This window comes from Lepisosteus platostomus, unplaced genomic scaffold, assembly GCF_059453375.1.
Source record: "Lepisosteus platostomus isolate fLepPlt1 unplaced genomic scaffold, fLepPlt1.hap1 Scaffold_100_H1, whole genome shotgun sequence".
NCBI lineage: Eukaryota > Metazoa > Chordata > Actinopteri > Semionotiformes > Lepisosteidae > Lepisosteus > Lepisosteus platostomus.
The window spans coordinates 127,161-148,533 of record NW_028291481.1 but is presented as its reverse complement, the minus strand read 5'-3'; the positions used below and the strand labels follow the sequence as shown (position 1 = coordinate 148,533).

General features: G+C 52.0%; 5 non-coding genes across 5 annotated transcripts; 2 read left to right on the top strand and 3 right to left on the bottom strand.

Moving 5' to 3' along the window:
• Positions 1 to 4,149: 4,149 nt before the first annotated feature.
• trnaf-gaa (transfer RNA phenylalanine (anticodon GAA)) lies at positions 4,150 to 4,222 on the bottom strand. Its single transcript has one exon. It is a non-coding gene; the product is annotated as a tRNA-Phe (tRNA).
• A 1,024-nt stretch (positions 4,223 to 5,246) lies between these two features.
• Positions 5,247 to 5,318, top strand: trnad-guc (transfer RNA aspartic acid (anticodon GUC)). The gene has a single exon. It is a non-coding gene; the product is annotated as a tRNA-Asp (tRNA).
• Positions 5,319 to 7,533: 2,215 nt separating this feature from the next.
• Positions 7,534 to 7,606, bottom strand: trnaf-gaa (transfer RNA phenylalanine (anticodon GAA)). Its single transcript has one exon. It is a non-coding gene; the product is annotated as a tRNA-Phe (tRNA).
• A 1,024-nt stretch (positions 7,607 to 8,630) lies between these two features.
• Positions 8,631 to 8,702, top strand: trnad-guc (transfer RNA aspartic acid (anticodon GUC)). The gene has a single exon. It is a non-coding gene; the product is annotated as a tRNA-Asp (tRNA).
• A 2,214-nt stretch (positions 8,703 to 10,916) lies between these two features.
• On the bottom strand, positions 10,917 to 10,989 carry trnaf-gaa (transfer RNA phenylalanine (anticodon GAA)). The gene has a single exon. It is a non-coding gene; the product is annotated as a tRNA-Phe (tRNA).
• Positions 10,990 to 21,373: the final 10,384 nt, after the last annotated feature.

Here is a 21,373-nt window from a genome sequence, read left to right as displayed (position 1 = left end):
CTATGGAGAGCTTCAGAAGGGGAAAACTCCGGGTGCTGACAGGCTAAAGGGGTTTCTGCTTTTACTACTTGCACTAATTAAGGCAAAAAAAAAGCCAATCGATGTGAACGAACGGCACTTTACAGAGGAGTACTGCCTGACTGGATCGTTGATGAACAACAGAGGCCACTCCGACCTCTTCTCGGTTTTCTTCAATGACTTACTAAGGATCTTCTTCACATTCGACCATGCAGGGGAAGCCAGGTACACCAAAGCAAACGCATGAAAGTGCATTTCAAGCAGAGACCAGGAGGGACTTGTTTACACCGAGAGTGGGCGGAGAATGGAACAATGCGCCCAGCCCTGTTGCTGGAGCCGATTCTTGATGAGCTCTTGGGCTCACTAAGAGGCCCCCACTGGATGCTAATCTTTCTGTTGTTCTTGCAGGTCCTGCGCTGCTTTTGAGCCGACAGAGCTCGTCCTGGTCTGTCGGCACAGCCCAATTGCGAATGATCTGCTCCGTGTACAGAAGGAACGTGCGTTTGGTACAAGAGTGCATGAAGGCACCGGAAATACATTGGCAACAAATGACCGGTCGCTCAAGACCTCTGTGAAGTACAGGAGCGTGCAAAACGATGCTGTTTCCGCCCAGTCTCGAACCGGGGACTTTTCAGGTTTCAGCGTCACTTTAGGAAGGGGGTGCTGCAGAGAGGAACAGAGGGCTCCATGAAACAAAACGCTGAAACGAGAAAGGGAAGCGTCACTTTAGGAAGGGGGTGCTGCAGAGAGGAACAGAGGGCTCCATGAAACAAAACGCTGAAACCCGGGATCGAACCAGGGACCTTTAAATCTTCAGTCTAACACTCTCCACACCCACCTGCTCCAGCCTTCCTGTGTTGCGGCATGAGCGCACCAAGAGGAGCGGGAGAGTGTTGCAGGAACGTCACTCAGAAGGAAAGCCACCCAGGTGCGCCCTCTGAGCTCTGTCCAGCGCATCTTCCTCGCATGGACTCCTGCCTGCGACGGGCAGGAAACAATTAGCAAGAACAGAACGACACCCCATGGGTGTCTCATGACCGCACCTTAGGTTGTGACACGTGCAGGTGTGAGGGGTTGCCGGGCTACTTTGGAGCAGAGCTTGGGCGGAGGGGGGGCGGGAAAGCAGACAAAGAGGTGACACCTCAAGGTCTGCACGATCACAGCTCTCCGACGCCCCAGGCTTCCGCTCGATAAGCTACTGGACACACCCGCCCCTCCTCACACAGACCGTGGAAAAGCCCCCGAGTGGGAGGGCTCTCTCTTCCTCCCAGGAGCTCTTGGACACGACCCACAGACAGGGGGGGGGGGAGCTGCCGCCTGCAAACACGGCTCCAGGCAGGACTCCACTCCGCAGGAGCCGCAGAGCAGAGGAGATGGGGGCAGCTTAGCTCCTGTGCAGAGACCTGAGCTGTTGTTGCTGTGGATGCTGTCTTTTCTGTTCTCGGGGTAGGACATCAGGAAGCACATTGAAGCGCTGCGACATGCACTGTACAGATCCCGCCACTACTGGGCCCGATTTCCCCGGATCGAAACCGGGCTGAAACAGGCCTGTTTCGTTTGTTGCCACGCACACTGTTTGGGGATTCGCCTAGCGCTGTGATCGAAAAGACCCACTCACCTCTTAGTGTGGCGGGATCTGCACAGTGGATGTCGCAGCGCATCCTGCTTTCACTTCAATGCACGTCCTGATGTAACCCGGTCTCCCGCGTGACAGGTGGGGATACTCGCCACTATACTAACGAGGAAGACATCGCTCTCTGCTTAGTGTGCAAAACACTTACTTGCAGCATTGTGGGTGCTGTGGTTTAAATGCTATTGGTTTGTGAACAGAATACCCCTATCCCAGTGCATTGTGCCACATTAAATAAACGCACGAGAAAAAGAGATTCAGAACGCAAAGCTGTGTCAGTGTTCTGTGTAAAAAATCGGTTTGAACATCATGGGAGCTGTTTTTAATAAGCTGCTGAGTAAAGAATATTTTAATCTTCCTGCTGTCAGTAGTATTGTGCATATAGTTGACCCTTACCTGAATGAAAACAGGACGTAAAGAAAGGGTTTCAGAATTCAGACAAAGCTTTATTCGCGTGCTTACAGTCTGAGTAATTGGAGACTGCACTATTCTGTTGCCTATAGTCATATACGGGTTTTTCGCATGAAGCCGTATTGAACAGTATTTCTCGCGTTGTGATCTTGTGTATACAGCGGTCCCCCAGGTTCCAGTTAGTGCGTAATTACGCATCGATGAAAAACCGGAGGTTTAAAAAAAGATAATTAGCTCACTGATACTTTGATGTAGAGGCTGTGGAAACATCCACATGTCGTGGTCTTTAAAATGTATTTGGTTTGAAGGCGTTCTGTGCTTCCGTTGCGAAGATATGGAAAAAATAATATTCGTGATTGGTCAAAAAAATGTCATATAAACGAAAAAGTAAAGGCTGAGAAAGCATTCACAATGTATTTTATACACAAAGCAAGTATTCTCGCGATTCTAAGAGGTTTCGTGTAAACGCTACAGGCGTGCCAAAATCGTTTTCGAACTTCAAGCTAACTTTACTCCGGTGGACCTTTCGCGTGTGAGGCGAACGTGATAAGCACTACACTACGGAAACGGTGGTAAGACGTGCCCAGCGGCCCAGCGCTGAGCTTCGCCAATGCGATTCAGCTGCTTCCAGTGCCTTTATTGGAGTGCGCTGATGGACCGTGCTCTCTCTCCAGAGACCAGCACGCCTGTCATGGACGGAGCAGGAAAGGCGGCGCCACATTCTACAGCCCTCTCCACGCAATCGACGAAATCGGGCTACTGAAGTGGAGAAAATCGCCTCTCCAGAAAGTGCAAATATCATCTTGGAGACTATAAATCCTATTGCCGAAGGTCAGCCCTGTCTACCAGAGTAACCCTCCCACAGCGATGATCAGCTCGTCTCACACGCGAGAAGTTTCGGTTGGAAACAAGCGCCCCCTCTTCTCGCACGTTTTGCACGTTCGAGTAGTTTTAATGCGGCTCTTTCGTACACGGTGCTGATCTTTTGGAAAGCAGGAGGCAAAACCGAGTCGAACCGCCTGGGTGAAAACCAGGAACCCTAACCGCTAGACAATATGGCAGCGAACAACCATGCTGTTCCCGGCATCATGCAAGCAAACTACATAAATATGAGAAAACACGCAAGAGAGTTGTCACTCAGAGTGTCGAAGGGTCGATGTATACTGGGGCTCAGTTGAAATGCAACGTCAGGACTTTTCCGAATTATGTCACACGAAGAGAGCACAGCCCTTTCCGCCCTGCCGCGTGTGTCTCGGTAACTCGCTGTGATCGTATAGTGGTCAGTACTTTGCGTTGTGGCCGCAACAACCCCGGTTCGAATCCGGGTCACGACAGAATAGGGGCGTCTGCTTTTACTACTCGCACGAATGAAGGCAAAAAAAAGCCAATCGATGTGAACGAACGGCGCTTTACAGAGGAGTACTGCCTGACTGGATCGTTGATGAACGACAGAGGCCACTCCGACCTCTTCTCGGTTTTCTTCAATGACTTACTAAGGATCTTCTTCACATTCGCCCATGCAGGGGAAGCCAGTTACACCAAAGCAAACGCAGGAAAGTGCATTTCAAGCAGAGACCAGGAGGGACTTGTTTACACCGAGAGTGGGCGGAGAATGGAACAATGCGCCCAGCCCTGTTGCTGGAGCCGATTCTTGATGAGCTCTTGGGCTCACTAAGAGGCCCCCGATGGATGCTAATCTTTCTGTTGTTCTTGCAGGTCCTGCGCTGCTTTTGAGCCGACAGAGCTCGACCTGGTCTGTCGGCACAGCCCAATTGCAAATGATCGGCTCCGCGTACAGAAGGAACGTGCGTTTGGTACAAGAGTGCACGAAGGCACCGGAAATACATTGGGAACAAATGACCGGTCGCTCAAGACCTCTGTGAAGTACAGGAGCGTGCAAAACGAGGCTGTTGCCGCCCGGTCTCGAACCGGGGACCTTTCGCGTGTTAGGCGAACGTGATAGCCGCTACACTACGGAAACCTGTAGGGACTGCTGCTGGTGTCTCGCTTGCGTTTCGGGCTGAGAAAGGGACGCGTCACTTTAGGCAGGTGGCGCTGGAGAGAGGAACAAAGGGCGCGATGAAACAAAATGCCGAAACCCGGGATCGAACCAGGGACCTTTAGATCTTCAGTCTAACGCTCTCCCAACTGAGCTATTTCGGCAGTGCGCAAAGCCTACAGCCACCTGCTCCAGCCTTCCTGTGTTGTGGCATGAGCGCACCAAGAGTAGCGGGAGAGTGTTGCAGGAACGTCACTCAGAAGGAAAGCCACCCAGCTGCGCCCTCTGAGCTCTGTCCAGCGCATCTTCCTCGCATGGACTCCTGCCTGCGACGGGCAGGAAACAATTAGCAAGAACAGAACGACACCCCATGGGTGTCTCATGACCGCACCTTAGGTTGTGACACGTGCAGGTGTGAGGGGTTGCCGGGCTACTCTGGAGCAGAGCTTGGGCGGAGGGGGGGCGGGAAAGCAGACAAAGAGGTGACACCTCAAGGTCTGCACGATCACAGCTCTCCGCCGCCCCAGGCTTCCGCTCGATAAGCTACTGGACACACCCGCCCCTCCTCACACAGACCGTGGAAAAGCCCCCGAGTGGGAGGGCTCTCTCTTCCTCCCAGGAGCTCTTGGACATGACGCCCAGACAGGGCGCGGGGAGCCGCCGCCTGCAAACACGGCTCCAGGCAGGACTCCACTCCGCAGGAGCCGCAGAGCAGAGGAGATGAGGGCAGCTTAGCTCCTGTGCAGAGACCTGAGCTGTTGTTGCTGTGGATGCTGTCTTTTCTGCACTCGGGGTAGGAGTGAATGTTGAGTTGCCCTTAGAAATGAAGCAGAGCACTTCAACGGCACGGGTGTGTGTGTGTGTGCGCCCTGGTGATTCTGGGAGACAGATCGAACCTGGGCTAAAAGAGAGGGGGCTTAGCCCTCTTCCATTTGCTAGTTCAAAGTTATACAACCCCTTTGTATCTGCTAGGCGGCGCAGTCGTCGTGCACAAAGAACACTTTGAAAAGCGTCAAAGGCAAGTCATTCCGAGTTGGTCGTTTGTGTTTTCCGTTCAGACGCGAAATGCTGACATGATCTCTCGGCTCCTCGGTTGTCATTTCTGCTCCGTAAAGGGATCACAGCACGCGTCGGCTTCCATCATGCTGGGTCGGGACACGATGCCGGGGGTTGGAGAGAGCGATGTCTTCCTCGTTAGTATAGTGGCAAGTATCCCCGCCTGTCACGCGGGAGACCGGGGTTCGATTCCCCGACGGGGAGTAGCTTTTCTTTCACCTCCTTAGAGAAATGACTGCCTTTCACTTCTCTGTTTTCTTTCACAGCGTCGTGCACCTTTTCATTGCTCTCGCTTTCAGAGCCTCCGCACGGCAGTCGACTCGACATCAGGAAGCACATTGAAGTGAAAGCAGGAAGCGCTGCGACATGCACTGTGCAGATCCCGCCACACTAAGAGGTGAGTGGGTCTGTTCGATGCACAAAGAACGCTTTGAGAAGCGTCAAAGGCAAGTCATTCCGAGTTGGTCGTTTGTGTTTTCCGTTCAGACGCGAAATGCTGAAATGATCTCTCGGCTCCTCGGTTGTCATTTCTGCTCCGTAAAGGAATCACAGCACGCGTCGGCTTCCAGCATGCTGGGTCGGGACACGATGCCGGGGGTTGGCGAGAGCGATGTCTTCCTCGTTAGTATAGGACCTGTCACCTGTCCCCACCTGTCACGCGGGAGACTGGGGTACATCAGGACGCGCCTTGAAGTGAAAGCAGGATGCGCTGTGACATGCACTGTGCAGATCCCGCCACACTAAGAGGTGGGTCCAGTGGGTCTGTTCGATCACAGCGCTAGGCGAATCCCCAATCCCCTTTTGTGCCTGGCGACAAAAGATGTCTGTTCCCGCCCGGTTTCGAACCGGGGACCTTTCGCGTGTGAGGCGAACGTGATAACCACGACACTACGGAAACGGTGGTAAGACGTGCCCAGCGGCCCAGCGCTGAGCTTCGCCAATGCGATTTAGCTGCTTCCAGTGCCTTTATTGGAGTGAGCTGATGGACCGTGCTCTCTCTCCAGAGACCAGCACGCCTGTCATGGACGGAGCAGGAAAGGCGGCGCCACATTCTACAGCCCTCTCCACGCAATCGACGAAATCGGGCTACTGAAGTGGAGAAAATCGCCTCTCCAGAAAGTGCAAATATCATCTTGGAGACTATAAATCCTATTGCCGAAGGTCAGCCCTGTCTACCAGAGTAACCCTCCCACAGCGATGATCAGCTCGTCTCACACGCGAGAAGTTTCGGTTGGAAACAAGCGCCCCCTCTTCTCGCACGTTTTGCACGTTCGAGTAGTTTTAATGCGGCTCTTTCGTACACGGTGCTGATCTTTTGGAAAGCAGGAGGCAAAACCGAGTCGAACCGCCTGGGTGAAAACCAGGAACCCTAACCGCTAGACAATATGGCAGCGAACAACCATGCTGTTCCCGGCATCATGCAAGCAAACTACATAAATATGAGAAAACACGCAAGAGAGTTGTCACTCAGAGTGTCGAAGGGTCGATGTATACTGGGGCTCAGTTGAAATGCAACGTCAGGACTTTTCCGAATTATGTCACACGAAGAGAGCACAGCCCTTTCCACCCTGCCGCGTGTGTCTCGGTAACTCGCTGTGATCGTATAGTGGTCAGTACTTTGCGTTGTGGCCGCAACAACCCCGGTTCGAATCCGGGTCACGGCAGAATAGGGGCGTCTGCTTTTACTACTCGCACGAATGAAGGCAAAAAAAGCCAATCGACGTGAACGAACGGCGCTTTACAGAGGAGTACTGCCTGACTGGATCGTTGATGAACGACAGAGGCCACTCCGACCTCTTCTCGGTTTTCTTCAATGACTTACTAAGGATCTTCTTCACATTCGCCCATGCAGGGGAAGCCAGTTACACCAAAGCAAACGCAGGAAAGTGCATTTCAAGCAGAGACCAGGAGGGACTTGTTTACACCGAGAGTGGGCGGAGAATGGAACAATGCGCCCAGCCCTGTTGCTGGAGCCGATTCTTGATGAGCTCTTGGGCTCACTAAGAGGCCCCCGCTGGATGCTAATCTTTCTGTTGTTCTTGCAGGTCCTGCGCTGCTTTTGAGCCGACAGAGCTCGACCTGGTCTGTCGGCACAGCCCAATTGCAAATGATCGGCTCCGCGTACAGAAGGAACATGCGTTTGGTACAAGAGTGCACGAAGGCACCGGAAATACATTGGGAACAAATGACCGGTCGCTCAAGACCTCTGTGAAGTACAGGAGCGTGCAAAACGAGGCTGTTGTCGCCCGGTCTCGAACCGGGGACCTTTCGCGTGTTAGGCGAACGTGATAGCCGCTATACTACGGAAACCTGTAGGGACTGCTGCTGGTGTCTCGCTTGCGTTTCGGGCTGAGAAAGGGACGCGTCACTTTAGGCAGGTGGCGCTGGAGAGAGGAACAAAGGGCGCGATGAAACAAAATGCCGAAACCCGGGATCGAACCAGGGACCTTTAGACCTTCAGTCTAACGCTCTCCCAACTGAGCTATTTCGGCAGTGCGCAAAACCTACAGCCACCTGCTCCAGCCTTCCTGTGTTGTGGCATGAGCGCACCAAGAGTAGCGGGAGAGTGTTGCAGGAACGTCACTCAGAAGAAAAGCCACCCAGCTGCGCCCTCTGAGCTCTGTCCAGCGCATCTTCCTCGCATGGACTCCTTCCTGCGACGGGCAGGAAACAATTAGCAAGAACAGAACGACACCCCATGGGTGTCTCATGACCGCACCTTAGGTTGTGACACGTGCAGGTGTGAGGGGTTGCCGGGCTACTTTGGAGCAGAGCTTGGGCGGAGGGGGGGCGGGAAAGCAGACAAAGAGGTGACACCTCAAGGTCTGCACGATCACAGCTCTCCGCCGCCCCAGGCTTCCGCTCGATAAGCTACTGGACACACCCGCCCCTCCTCACACAGACCGTGGAAAAGCCCCCGAGTGGGAGGGCTCTCTCTTCCTCCCAGGAGCTCTTGGACACGACGCCCAGACAGGGCGCGGGGAGCCGCCGCCTGCAAACACGGCTCCAGGCAGGACTCCACTCCGCAGGAGCCGCAGAGCAGAGGAGATGAGGGCAGCTTAGCTCCTGTGCAGAGACCTGAGCTGTTGTTGCTGTGGATGCTGTCTTTTCTGCACTCGGGGTAGGAGTGAATGTTGAGTTGCCCTTAGAAATGAAGCAGAGCACTTCAACGGCACGGGTGTGTGTGTGTGTGCGCCCTGGTGATTCTGGGAGACAGATCGAACCTGGGCTAAAAGAGAGGGGGCTTAGCCCTCTTCCATTTGCTAGTTCAAAGTTGTACAACCCCTTTGTATCTGCTAGGCGGCGCAGTCGTCGTGCACAAAGAACACTTTGAAAAGCGTCAAAGGCAAGTCATTCCGAGTTGGTCGTTTGTGTTTTCCGTTCAGACGCGAAATGCTGACATGATCTCTCGGCTCCTCGGTTGTCATTTCTGCTCCGTAAAGGGATCACAGCACGCGTCGGCTTCCATCATGCTGGGTCGGGACACGATGCCGGGGGTTGGAGAGAGCGATGTCTTCCTCGTTAGTATAGTGGCAAGTATCCCCGCCTGTCACGCGGGAGACCGGGGTTCGATTCCCCGACGGGGAGTAGCTTTTCTTTCACCTCCTTAGAGAAATGAATGCCTTTCACTTCTCTGTTTTCTTTCACAGCGTCGTGCACCTTTTCATTGCTCTCGCTTTCAGAGCCTCCGCACGGCAGTCGACTCGACATCAGGAAGCACATTGAAGTGAAAGCAGGAAGCGCTGCGACATGCACTGTGCAGATCCCGCCACACTAAGAGGTGAGTGGGTCTGTTCGATGCACAAAGAACGCTTTGAGAAGCGTCAAAGGCAAGTCATTCCGAGTTGGTCGTTTGTGTTTTCCGTTCAGACGCGAAATGCTGAAATGATCTCTCGGCTCCTCGGTTGTCATTTCTGCTCCGTAAAGGAATCACAGCACGCGTCGGCTTCCAGCATGCTGGGTCGGGACACGATGCCGGGGGTTGGCGAGAGCGATGTCTTCCTCGTTAGTATAGGACCTGTCACCTGTCCCCACCTGTCACGCGGGAGACTGGGGTACATCAGGACGCGCCTTGAAGTGAAAGCAGGATGCGCTGTGACATGCACTGTGCAGATCCCGCCACACTAAGAGGTGGGTCCAGTGGGTCTGTTCGATCACAGCGCTAGGCGAATCCCCAATCCCCTTTTGTGCCTGGCGACAAAAGATGTCTGTTCCCGCCCGGTTTCGAACCGGGGACCTTTCGCGTGTGAGGCGAACGTGATAACCACGACACTACGGAAACGGTGGTAAGACGTGCCCAGCGGCCCAGCGCTGAGCTTCGCCAATGCGATTTAGCTGCTTCCAGTGCCTTTATTGGAGTGAGCTGATGGACCGTGCTCTCTCTCCAGAGACCAGCACGCCTGTCATGGACGGAGCAGGAAAGGCGGCGCCACATTCTACAGCCCTCTCCACGCAATCGACGAAATCGGGCTACTGAAGTGGAGAAAATCGCCTCTCCAGAAAGTGCAAATATAATCTTGGAGACTATAAATCCTATTGCCGAAGGTCAGCCCTGTCTACCAGAGTAACCCTCCCACAGCGATGATCAGCTCGTCTCACACGCGAGAAGTTTCGGTTGGAAACAAGCGCCCCCTCTTCTCGCACGTTTTGCACGTTCGAGTAGTTTTAATGCGGCTCTTTCGTACACGGTGCTGATCTTTTGGAAAGCAGGAGGCAAAACCGAGTCGAACCGCCTGGGTGAAAACCAGGAACCCTAACCGCTAGACAATATGGCAGCGAACAACCATGCTGTTCCCGGCATCATGCAAGCAAACTACATAAATATGAGAAAACACGCAAGAGAGTTGTCACTCAGAGTGTCGAAGGGTCGATGTATACTGGGGCTCAGTTGAAATGCAACGTCAGGACTTTTCCGAATTATGTCACACGAAGAGAGCACAGCCCTTTCCGCCCTGCCGCGTGTGTCTCGGTAACTCGCTGTGATCGTATAGTGGTCAGTACTTTGCGTTGTGGCTGCAACAACCCCGGTTCGAATCCGGGTCACGGCAGAATAGGGGCGTCTACTTTTACTACTCGCACGAATGAAGGCAAAAAAAGCCAATCGACGTGAACGAACGGCGCTTTACAGAGGAGTACTGCCTGACTGGATCGTTGATGAACGACAGAGGCCACTCCGACCTCTTCTCGGTTTTCTTCAATGACTTACTAAGGATCTTCTTCACATTCGCCCATGCAGGGGAAGCCAGTTACACCAAAGCAAACGCAGGAAAGTGCATTTCAAGCAGAGACCAGGAGGGATTTGTTTACACCGAGAGTGGGCGGAGAATGGAACAATGCGCCCAGCCCTGTTGCTGGAGCCGATTCTTGATGAGCTCTTGGGCTCACTAAGAGGCCCCCGCTGGATGCTAATCTTTCTGTTGTTCTTGCAGGTCCTGCGCTGCTTTTGAGCCGACAGAGCTCGACCTGGTCTGTCGGTACAGCCCAATTGCAAATGATCGCTCCGCGTACAGAAGGAACGTGCGTTTGGTACAAGAGTGCACGAAGGCACCGGAAATACATTGGGAACAAATGACCGGTCGCTCAAGACCTCTGTGAAGTACAGGAGCGTGCAAAACGAGGCTGTTTCCGCCCGGTCTCGAACCGGGGACCTTTCACGTGTTAGGCGAACGTGATAGCCGCTACACTACGGAAACCTGTAGGGACTGCTGCTGGTGTCTCGCTTGCGTTTCGGGCTGAGAAAGGGACGCGTCACTTTAGGCAGGTGGCGCTGGAGAGAGGAACAAAGGGCGCGATGAAACAAAATGCCGAAACCCGGGATCGAACCAGGGACCTTTAGATCTTCAGTCTAACGCTCTCCCAACTGAGCTATTTCGGCAGTGCACAAAGCCCACAGCCACCTGCTCCAGCCTTCCTGTGTTGTGGCATGAGCGCACCAAGAGTAGCGGGAGAGTGTTGCAGGAACGTCACTCAGAAGGAAAGCCACCCAGCTGCGCCCTCTGAGCTCTGTCCAGCGCATCTTCCTCGCATGGACTCCTGCCTGCGACGGGCAGGAAACAATTAGCAAGAACAGAACGACACCCCATGGGTGTCTCATGACCGCACCTTAGGTTGTGACACGTGCAGGTGTGAGGGGTTGCCGGGCTACTTTGGAGCAGAGCTTGGGCGGAGGGGGGGCGGGAAAGCAGACAAAGAGGTGACACCTCAAGGTCTGCACGATCACAGCTCTCCGCCGCCCCAGGCTTCCGCTCGATAAGCTACTGGACACACCCGCCCCTCCTCACACAGACCGTGGAAAAGCCCCCGAGTGGGAGGGCTCGCTCTTCCTCCCAGGAGCTCTTGGACACGACGCCCAGACAGGGCGCGGGGAGCCGCCGCCTGCAAACACGGCTCCAGGCAGGACTCCACTCCGCAGGAGCCGCAGAGCAGAGGAGATGAGGGCAGCTTAGCTTCTGTGCAGAGACCTGAGCTGTTGTTGCTGTGGATGCTGTCTTTTCTGCACTCGGGGTAGGAGTGAATGTTGAGTTGCCCTTAGAAATGAAGCAGAGCACTTCAACGGCACGGGTGTGTGTGTGTGTGCTCCCTGGTGATTCAAAGTTGTACAACCCATTTGTATCTGCTAGGCGGCGCAGTCGTCGTGCACAAAGAATGCTTTGAAAAGCGTCAAAGGCAAGTCATTCCGAGTTGGTCGTTTGCGTTTTCCGTTCAGACGCGAAATGCTGAAATGATCTCTCGGCTCCTCGGTTGTCATTTCTGCTCCGTAAAGGGATCACAGCACGCGTCGGCTTCCAGCATGCTGGGTCGGGACACGATGCCGGGGGTTGGAGAGAGCGATGTCTTCCTCCTTAGAATAGTGGCAAGTATCTCTCTTCCTCCCAGGAGCTCTTGGACACGGCGCACAGACAGGGCGCGGGGAGCCGCCGCCTGCAAACACGGCTCCAGGCAGGACTCCACTCCGCAGGAGCCGCAGAGCAGAGGAGATGAGGGCAGCTTAGCTCCTGTGCAGAGACCTGAGCTGTTGTTGCTGTGGATGCTGTCTTTTCTGCACTCGGGGTAGGAGTGAATGTTGAGTTGCCCTTAGAAATGAAGCATAGCACTTCAACGGCACGGGTGTGTGTGTGCGTGCGCCCTGGTGATTCCGGGAGACAGATCGAACCTGGGCTAAAAGAGAGGGGGCTTAGCCCTCTTCCATTTGCTAGTTCAAAGTTGTACAACCCATTTGTATCTTTGGTACAAGAGTGCATGAAGGCATTACTGCTCCCAACCAGTTGATATCAATTTAATTCGTAAGGGTTATGTACTCGTTTTGAGTATCTAATGTAGAAGTTGTAACAAGTTCAATTACGAAACGGTCTAAATGAATGATATACCGAACTTATGTCCTCTTGATATGTGTAACTCTTTGTAACTGAATGAATTTATATCTTTTGTATTCTGATAACCCTTACGATAAGATCTGTTAGGTTTGCATGCATATTTTATATCTTAATAAATGTATCCTCGTGTATTAGTACCTGTGTGTGCTTTGTTTGAGTTATATCGCATGGTTGGATTCTAATACCATTAAAAGAATCAATTTTGTGATTTATTGCTACAATTAATAATTGTCCCAGTAAATGCCCAAACCCCTACAGAACTGGTGCCTCGTGAGAGCACACTACAACAGTGTGTGATCTCCTCTCCCAGCCTGAGGAGCAGACAGCGAGCCTGTCTCTCAATAATACTAATAATACAGTGTGTGATTCCCTGCCCCAGCCAGAGGAACAGACAGTGAGCCTGTCTCTCAATAATAATAATACAGTGTGTGATCTCCTTTCCCAGCCTGGGAAACAGTGAGTCAGCCTCTCAATAATTATAATACAGTTTGATCTACTGTCCCAGTCTGAGGAACACACAGTGAGCCTGTCTCTCAATAATAATAATACAGTGTGTGACCTCCTGTCCCAGCTTGGGGGACAGTGAACCAGACTCTCAATAATAATAATACAGTGTGATCTACTGTCTCAGCCTGAGGAACAGTGAATTTATTTGTCAATAATAATAATACAGTGATCTCCTGTCCCAGCATGAGGAACAGTGAGCTTGTTTCTCAATAATAATAATACAGTATGATCTCCTGTCCCAGCCTGAGGAACAGACAGTGAACCTGTCTCTCAATAATAATACAGTGTGTCATCTCCTGTCCCGTGCCTGAGGAACAGTGAGCTTGTCTCTCAATATTAATAATACAGTCTGATCTCCTGTCCCAGCCTGAGGAACAGTGAGCCTGTCTCTAAATAATAATAATACAGTGTATGATCACCTGTTCCAGCCTGGGGAACAGACAGTAAGCCTCTCTCAATAATAATAATACAGTGTGTGATCTCCTTTCCCAACTTGAGGAACAGACAGGAGTGAGCCAGTTTCTCAATAATAATAAAGCAGATTATGATCTGCTGTCCCAGCCTAAGGAACAGTCAGGAAAGAGAAGGTCTTTCTATAATAATAATAATACAGTTTGTGATCTCCTGTCCCAGCCTGAGGAACAGACAGTGAGCATGTCTCTCAATAATAATAATACAGAGTGTGATCTCCTATCCCAGCCTGGGGAACACTGAGGCTGTCTCTCAATACTAATAATACAGTGTGTGATATCCTACCCTAACCTGAGGAACAGACAGTGAGCTTGTCTCTCAATATTAATAATACAGTCTGATCTCCTGTCCCAGCCTGAGGAACAGTGAGCCTGTCTCTAAATAATAATAATACAGTGTGTGATCACCTGTTCCAGCCTGGGGAACAGACAGTAAGCCTTTCTCAATAATAATAATACAGTATGTGATCTCCTGTCTTAGCCTGAGGAACAGACAGTGATCCTGTCTCTCAATAATAATAATCCAGTGTGGGATGTCCTGTCCCAGTCTGAGGAACAAACAGTGAGCATGTCTCTCAATAATAATAATATAGTGTGGGATCTCCTGTCCCAGCCTGGGGAACAGTGAGCCAGACTCTCAATAATAATACTAATATACTGTGATCTACTCTTCCAGCCTTAGGAACAGACAGTGAGCCTGTCTCTCAATAATAATAATACAGTGTTGGATCTCCTGTCCCAGCCTGGGGAACAGTGAGCCAGACTCTCAATAATAATAATAATAATAATACAGTGTGATCTTCTCTCCCAGCCTGGGGAAAAGACCGTGAGCCTATCTCACAATAATAATAATACAGTGTGTGATCTCCTGTCCCAGCCTGAGGAACAGACATTGAGCCTGTCTCAATAATAATACAGTGTGTGACCACCTGTCCCAGACTGAGGAAAAGACAGTGAGTTGTCTCTAAATAATAATAATACAGTGTGGGATCTCCTGTCCCAGCCTGGGGAACAGTGAGCCAGACTCTCAATAATAATAATAATAATACAGTGTGATCTACTGTCCCAGCCTGAGGAACAAACAGTGAGCATGTCTCTCAATAATAATAATATAGTGTGGGATCTCCTGTCCCAGCCTGGGGAACAGTGAGCCAGACTCTCAATAATAATACTAATATACTGTGATCTACTCTTCCAGCCTGAGGAACAGACAGTGAGCCTGTCTCAATAATAATACAGTGTGTGACCACCTGTCCCAGACTGAGGAAAAGACAGTGAGTTTGTCTCTAAATAATAATATTACAGTGTGGGATCTCCTGTCTCAGCCTGGGGAACAGTGAACCAGACTCTCAATAATAATAATAATAATAATACAGTGTGATCTACTGTCCCAGCCTGAGGAACAGACAGTGAGTTTGTCTCTCAATAATAATACAGTGTTATCTCCTGTCCCAGCCTGGGGAACAGACAGTGAGCCTGTCTCTCAATAATAATAATACAGTGTGTGAGCTCCTGACCCAGCCTGGGGAACATACAGTGAGCCTGTCTCTCTATAATAATAATTCAGTGTGGGATCTCCTGTCCAACTCTGAGGAACAGACAGTGAGCCTGTCTCTCAATAATAATAATACAGTTTGTGATCTCCTGTCCCAGCCTGAGGAACAGTGAGCCTGTCAATCAATAATAATACAGTATGTGATGTCCTGTCTCAGCTTGAGGAACAGAGAGTAAGCCTGTCTCTCAATAATAATAATTCAGTGTGGGATCTCCTGTCCCAGCCTGAGGAACAAACAGTGAGCCTGTCTTGAAATAATAATAATACAGTTTGGGATATCCTGTCACAGCCTGGGGAACAGTGAGCCAGACTCTCAATAATATTAATAATAATAATAATACAGTGTGATCTACTGTCCCAGCCTGAGGTACAGACAGTGAGCCTGTCTCTCAATAATAATATAGTGTGTGACCACCTGTCCCAGACTGAGGAAAAGACAGTGAGTCTGTCTCTCAATAATTATAATACAGTGTGTGACCTCCTGTCCCAGACTGAGGAAAAGACAGTGAGTCTGTCTCTCAATAATAATAATACAGTGTGGGATCTCCTGTCCCAGCCTCGGGAACAGTGAGCCAGACTCTCAATAATAATAATACAGTGTGATCTCCTGTCCCAGCCTGAGGGACAGTGAGCAGTCCTAATAGTTACCGCTTTCCTCATTTAGCTCAGCAGCTTTTATTTCGCCTGAAGCGCAAGCAACTTGTGAGAACAGGTTGGGTTTGCTGTGCTCAAACGGCTCGGCATCTTTGTGGCATAGCGCCGCAACGGTGTGTTTTCCTTCCTTCTCTTTTCAGCCCGGAAGAAACATTTTACTTGTTCCTTTTGTAGCCCATGCATGCCGACGCCTGTGTTGTGTTGTGGATTTTCTCCTTCTTGAATTAGTACTCCTCCTCCCTCTCTCTACCTACCTCTACCTCTCCCGCTCTCTACCTCTCCCTTTTCCCCTCCCTACCTCTCTCTCTCCCTCTCTCTACCTCTCCCTCTCTCCCTAACCCCCTCTCTCTCCACTTCTCTCCCTCTCCCTCGCCCTCCACCTCTCTCCCTCTCTCTACCTCTCTACCGCTCTACCTCTCTCTACCTCTCCCTACCCCTCTCTGCTCTCTCTCTCTCTCACTCTGGAGTTTATTTTCCAGACAGAAATCCAGCTCCGTCCCTCCTGTGTAAGATTGATGATGCAGGATGAGAGCCCCTAACCGAGAGCACTGCAGCGGCAGGTTCTGTGGTCTGTTTCAAATCCGCCCGCGATGAGACACCGAGGAGAAATGAAGAGCCCCAGTCGCGCTAGAAAATCACCCAGGAAAGAGACTTTCAATGTAGGAAAAAAAAGTCGTTAGTAACAGACATAATACGTTTATTTTGTTTTTTTAATCGCTGCAATGTGTGACTAAGCTCATACGACTAAGAGTTGCCCCCGTTGTCTAGATCTGGTAACCTGCTCGTCGCTGGTGGGCCAGATCGTGTCCCCCGTCACTATACTGGTGCATAAGGACCCACACAGACCACAGGGTGAGCACCCCCTGCTGGCCCCACAGAGAGGGAGAGGTAGAGCACCACAACCCAGACTCAACCACATCACAGCACAGATCAAACAGCAATATCTCACACACTGGGACACACACACACAAACACAACATAAACTGGAATGCTACAGAACCTTAAACAGACAATACACACTAGCTGAATATTTGACCAAAATAAAAAATAACAAACAGAAACAGACCCTGACGAAGTACAGGCTCAGTGACCACAACCTGGCCATAGAAACTGGGCGACACAGGCAGACCTGGCTGCCCAGAGAGGACAAGCTGTGCTCCCACTGCCAGCGGGGAGAAATAGAGACAGAGGTGCACTTCCTACTGCACTGTGACAGATACTCTGGGATTAGAGAAACATTCTTCCCGAAATTCAGAAATCTAATCCCAGAGTTCCCACACCTGCCAAAACCACAACAGGTCCCAATCCTACTGGGAGAGGGAGGAGGGAACTCAGTTGATCTGGCAGCCCAGTATGTGATCTCCTGTCACAGCCTGAGGAACAGTGAGTCTGTCTCCCAATAATGCTCCAGCCGCCTACAGTATATGTCAATATTTTATAATATGTCTTTGTTGTAAATGTCTGTAACATGTCTGTAGATTTTATTTTACTTCTATTTCTTGTTTTGTTCCATGTTAATTTTATTATTTTTATTTCCTTTGGCAACACTGATTGTACCCATCGGTCATGCTAATAAAGCACCTTGAATTGAAATAGAGGTAGGGAGAGAGGTAGGGAGGGGAAAAGGGAGAGGTAGGGAGAGAGGTAGAGAGAGGGAGAGGTAGAGGTAGGGAGAGAGAGGAGGAGTACAAATTCAAGCAGAAGCCTGTCGTATGGCCCTGACATCAATCCCTCAACTCTCTGCATAAAGCAGTGTCTTATGGCCATGACATCCCACCCCCACCACTCTCAGTGGAAAGCACTGTCGTAACCTACCTCCTCCGCTCTCTGCGAAAAGCAGTATCTTCAGGCCCTGACATCCCACCCCCGCCACTCTCTGCGTAAAGAAGAATCGTCAGGCCCTGACATCCCACCCCTGCCACTCTCTACGTAAAGAAGTGTCGTATGGCACTGACACCCACCCTTTCACTCTCTGCGTTAAGCTGTGTTGTCAGGCGCTGACATCCCACCCCCACCACTTTCTGTGTAAAGCAGTGTCATATGGCCCTGACATCCCAATCCCGCCACTCTCTGTGTAAAGCAGTGTCATATGGCCCTGACATCCCACCCCCACCACTCTCTGTGTAAAACACTGTCATAAGGACCTGACATCACACCCCCACCACTCTCTGCGGAAAGCACAGTCATATAGCCCTGACACCCACCCCTCCACTCTTTGAATAAAGCAGTGTCGTCTAGCCCTGACATCCCACCCCCGCCACTCTCTACGTAAAGAAGTGTCGTATGGCCCTGACATCCCACCCCCACCACTAACTGCGTAAAGTAGTATCGTCAGGCCCTGACATCACACTCCCGCCACTGTCTCCGTAAAGAAGTGTCGTATGGCGCTGACGCCCACCCCTCCACTCTCTGCGTTAAGCTGTGTTGTCAGGCCCTGACATCCCACACCCGCAACTCTCTGTGTAAAGCAGTGTCATATGGCCCTGACACCAATCCCTCCACTCTCTGTAAAAACCAGTGTCTTATGGCCCTGAAACCCTCCCCTCCACTCTCTACATAAAGCAGTGTCTTCAAGCCCTAACATCCCTTCCCCGCCACTCTCTGTGTAAAGCACTGTCATATACCCCTGACACCCACCCCTCCACTCTCTGCTTAAAGCAGTGTCGTTAAGCCCTGACATCCCACCCCCGCCACTCTCTACGTAAAGAAGTGTCGTATGGCCCTGACACCCACCCCTCCACACTCTGCGTTAAGCTGTGTTGTCAGGCCCTGACATCCCACCCCCGCCACTCTCTGTGTAAAGCACTGTTGTATGGCCCTGACATCACACCCCCACCACTCTCTGTGTAAAGAAATGTCGTATGGCCCTGACATCACACCCCCACCACTCTCTGCAGAAAGCAGTGTCGTCTAGCCCTGACATCCCACCCCCACCACTAACTGCATAAAGTAGTATCGTCAGGCCCTGACATCCCACCCCTGCCACTCCCTGCGTAAAGAAGTGTCGTCAGGCTCTGACATCCCACCTCATCCGCTCTATGCATAAAGCAGTGTCGTACAACCCTGACATCCCTCCCCCGCCACTCTCTGTGTAAAGCACTGTCGTATGGCCCTGACATCACACCCCCACCACTCTCTGCGTAAAGCACTGTCGTATAACCCTGAGACCCACCCCTCCACACTCTGCATAAAGCAGTGTCGTCAAGCCCTGACATCCCACCCCCGCCACTCTCTGCGTTAAGCTGTGTTGTCAGGCCCTGACATCCCACCCTCGCCACTCACTGTGTAAAGTAGTGTCGTATAGCCCTGAGACCCACCCCTCCACTCTCAGCATAATGCAGTCTCGTCAGCCCCTGACATCCCACCCTTATCACTCTCTGCGTAAAGCAGTATCGTCAGGCTGAAATCCCACCCCTGCCACTCTCTGCGTAAAGAAGTGTCGTATGGCCCTGACACCCACCCCTCCACTCTCAGCATTAAGCAGTGTTGTCAGGCCCTGACATCCTTTCCCCTCCACTCTCTGCGTAAAGCACTGTCGTATGGCCCTGAAATCCTGCCTCCTCTCCTCTCTGCGTAAACCACTGTCGTCAGCCTCTGACATCCCACCCTTGCCACTCTCTGGGTAAAGAATTGTCGTATGGCCCTGACACCCACCCCTCCACTCTCTGCATAAAGCAGTGTCTTACGGCCCTGACATCCCACCCCCTCCATTCTCTGCATAATGCAGTGTCGTCAGACCCTGACATCCCACCCTTGCCACTCTCTGGGTAAAGAATTGTCGTATGGCCCTGACACCCACCCCTCCACTCTCTGCATAAAGCAGTGTCTTACTGCCCTGACACCCACCCCTCCACTCTCTGCATAAAGCGGTGTCTTACTGGCCTGACATCCACACCCCTCCATTCTCTGCATAATGCAGTGTCGTCAGACCCTGACATCCCACCCTTGCCACTCTCTGGGTAAAGAATTGTCGTATGGCCCTGACACCCACCCCTCCACTCTCTGCATAAAGCAGTGTCTTACGGCCCTGACATCCCACCCCCTCCACTCTCTGCATAAAGTGGTGTCTTACTGCCCTGACATCCAACCCCTGCCACTCTCAGCGTAAAGCAGTATCGTCAGGCCCTAACATCCCACCCCTGCTAATTTCTGCGTAAAGCAGTATCGTCAGGACCTGACATTCCACCCCTGCCACTCTCTGCGTAAAGAAGTGTCGTATGGACCTGACACCCACCCCTCCACTCTCTGCATAAAGCAGTGTAGTCAAGCCCTGACATCCCACCCCCGCCACTCTCTGCGTAACGCGGTATCGTCAGGCCTTGACATCCCACCCCCGCCACTCTCTGCATAAAGCAGTGTCTTACGGCCCTGACATCCCAACCCCTCCACTTTCTGCATAAAGTGGTGTCTTACTGCCCTGACATCCAACCCCTGCCACTCTCAGCGTAAAGCAGTATCGTCAGGCCCTAACATCCCACCCCTGCTAATTTCTGCATAAAGGAGTATCGTCAGGCCCTGACATTCCACCCCTGCCACTCTCTGCGTAAAGAAGTGTCGTTTGGACCTGACACCCACCCCTCCACTCTCTGCATAAAGCAGTCGTCAAGCCCTGACATCCCACCCCCGCCACTCTCTACATAAAGAAGTGTCGTATAGCCCTGAGACCCACCCCTCCACTCTCAGCATAATGCAGTCTCGTCAGGCCCTGACATCCCCCCCTTATCACTCTCTGCGTAAAGCAGTATCGTCAGGCCCTGACATCCCACCCCTCAACTCTCTGCATAGAGCAGTGTCGTAAAGCCCTGAAATCCGAATCCCGCCACTCTCTAAGTAATGCAGTACAGTCAGCCCATGACATCCCACCCCCGCCACTCTATGTGTAAAGCAGTCGTATGGCCCTGATATCCCCCCTCCTACGCGCTCTGCGTAAAGCACTGTCGACAGCCTCTGACATCCCACCCTCACCACTCTCTGCGAAAAGCAGTATCTTCTGGCCCTGACATCTCACCCCCACCACTCTCTGTGTAAAGCAGTCGTATGGTCCTGACATCCCACCCCTGCCACTCTCTGCATAATGCAGTCTCGTCAGGCCCTGACATCCCACCCCCCACCACTCTTTGCGTAAAGCAGTATCATCAGGCCCTGACATAATACCCCCACCATTCTCTGCGTAAAGAAGTGTTGTATGGCGCCGACATCCCACCTCCTCTTCTCTCTGCGTAAACAGTGTCGTATGGCCCTGACATCCAACCCCGCCACTCTCTGCGTAAAGCAGTATCGTCAGGCCCTGACATCCCACCCCTGCCACTCTCTGCGTAAAGAAGTGTCGTATGGCCCTGACATCCACCCCTCCACTCTCTGCATAAAGAAGTGTCATATGGCCCTGATACCCACCCTCCAGCTCTCCGCCACCCCAGGCTTCCGCTCGATAAGCTACTGGACACACCCACCCCTCCTCACACAGACCGTGAAAAAGCCCCCGAGTGGGAGGGCTCTCTCTTCCTCCCAGGAGCTCTTGGACACGACACACAGACAGGGCGCGGGGAGCCGCCGCCTGCAAACACAGCTCCAGGCAGGACTCCACTCCGCAGGAGCCACAGAGCAGAGGAGATGAGGGCAGCTTAGCTCCTGTGCAGAGACCTGAGCTGTTGTTGCTGTGGATGCTGTCTTTTCTGCACTCGGGGTAGGAGTGAATGTTGA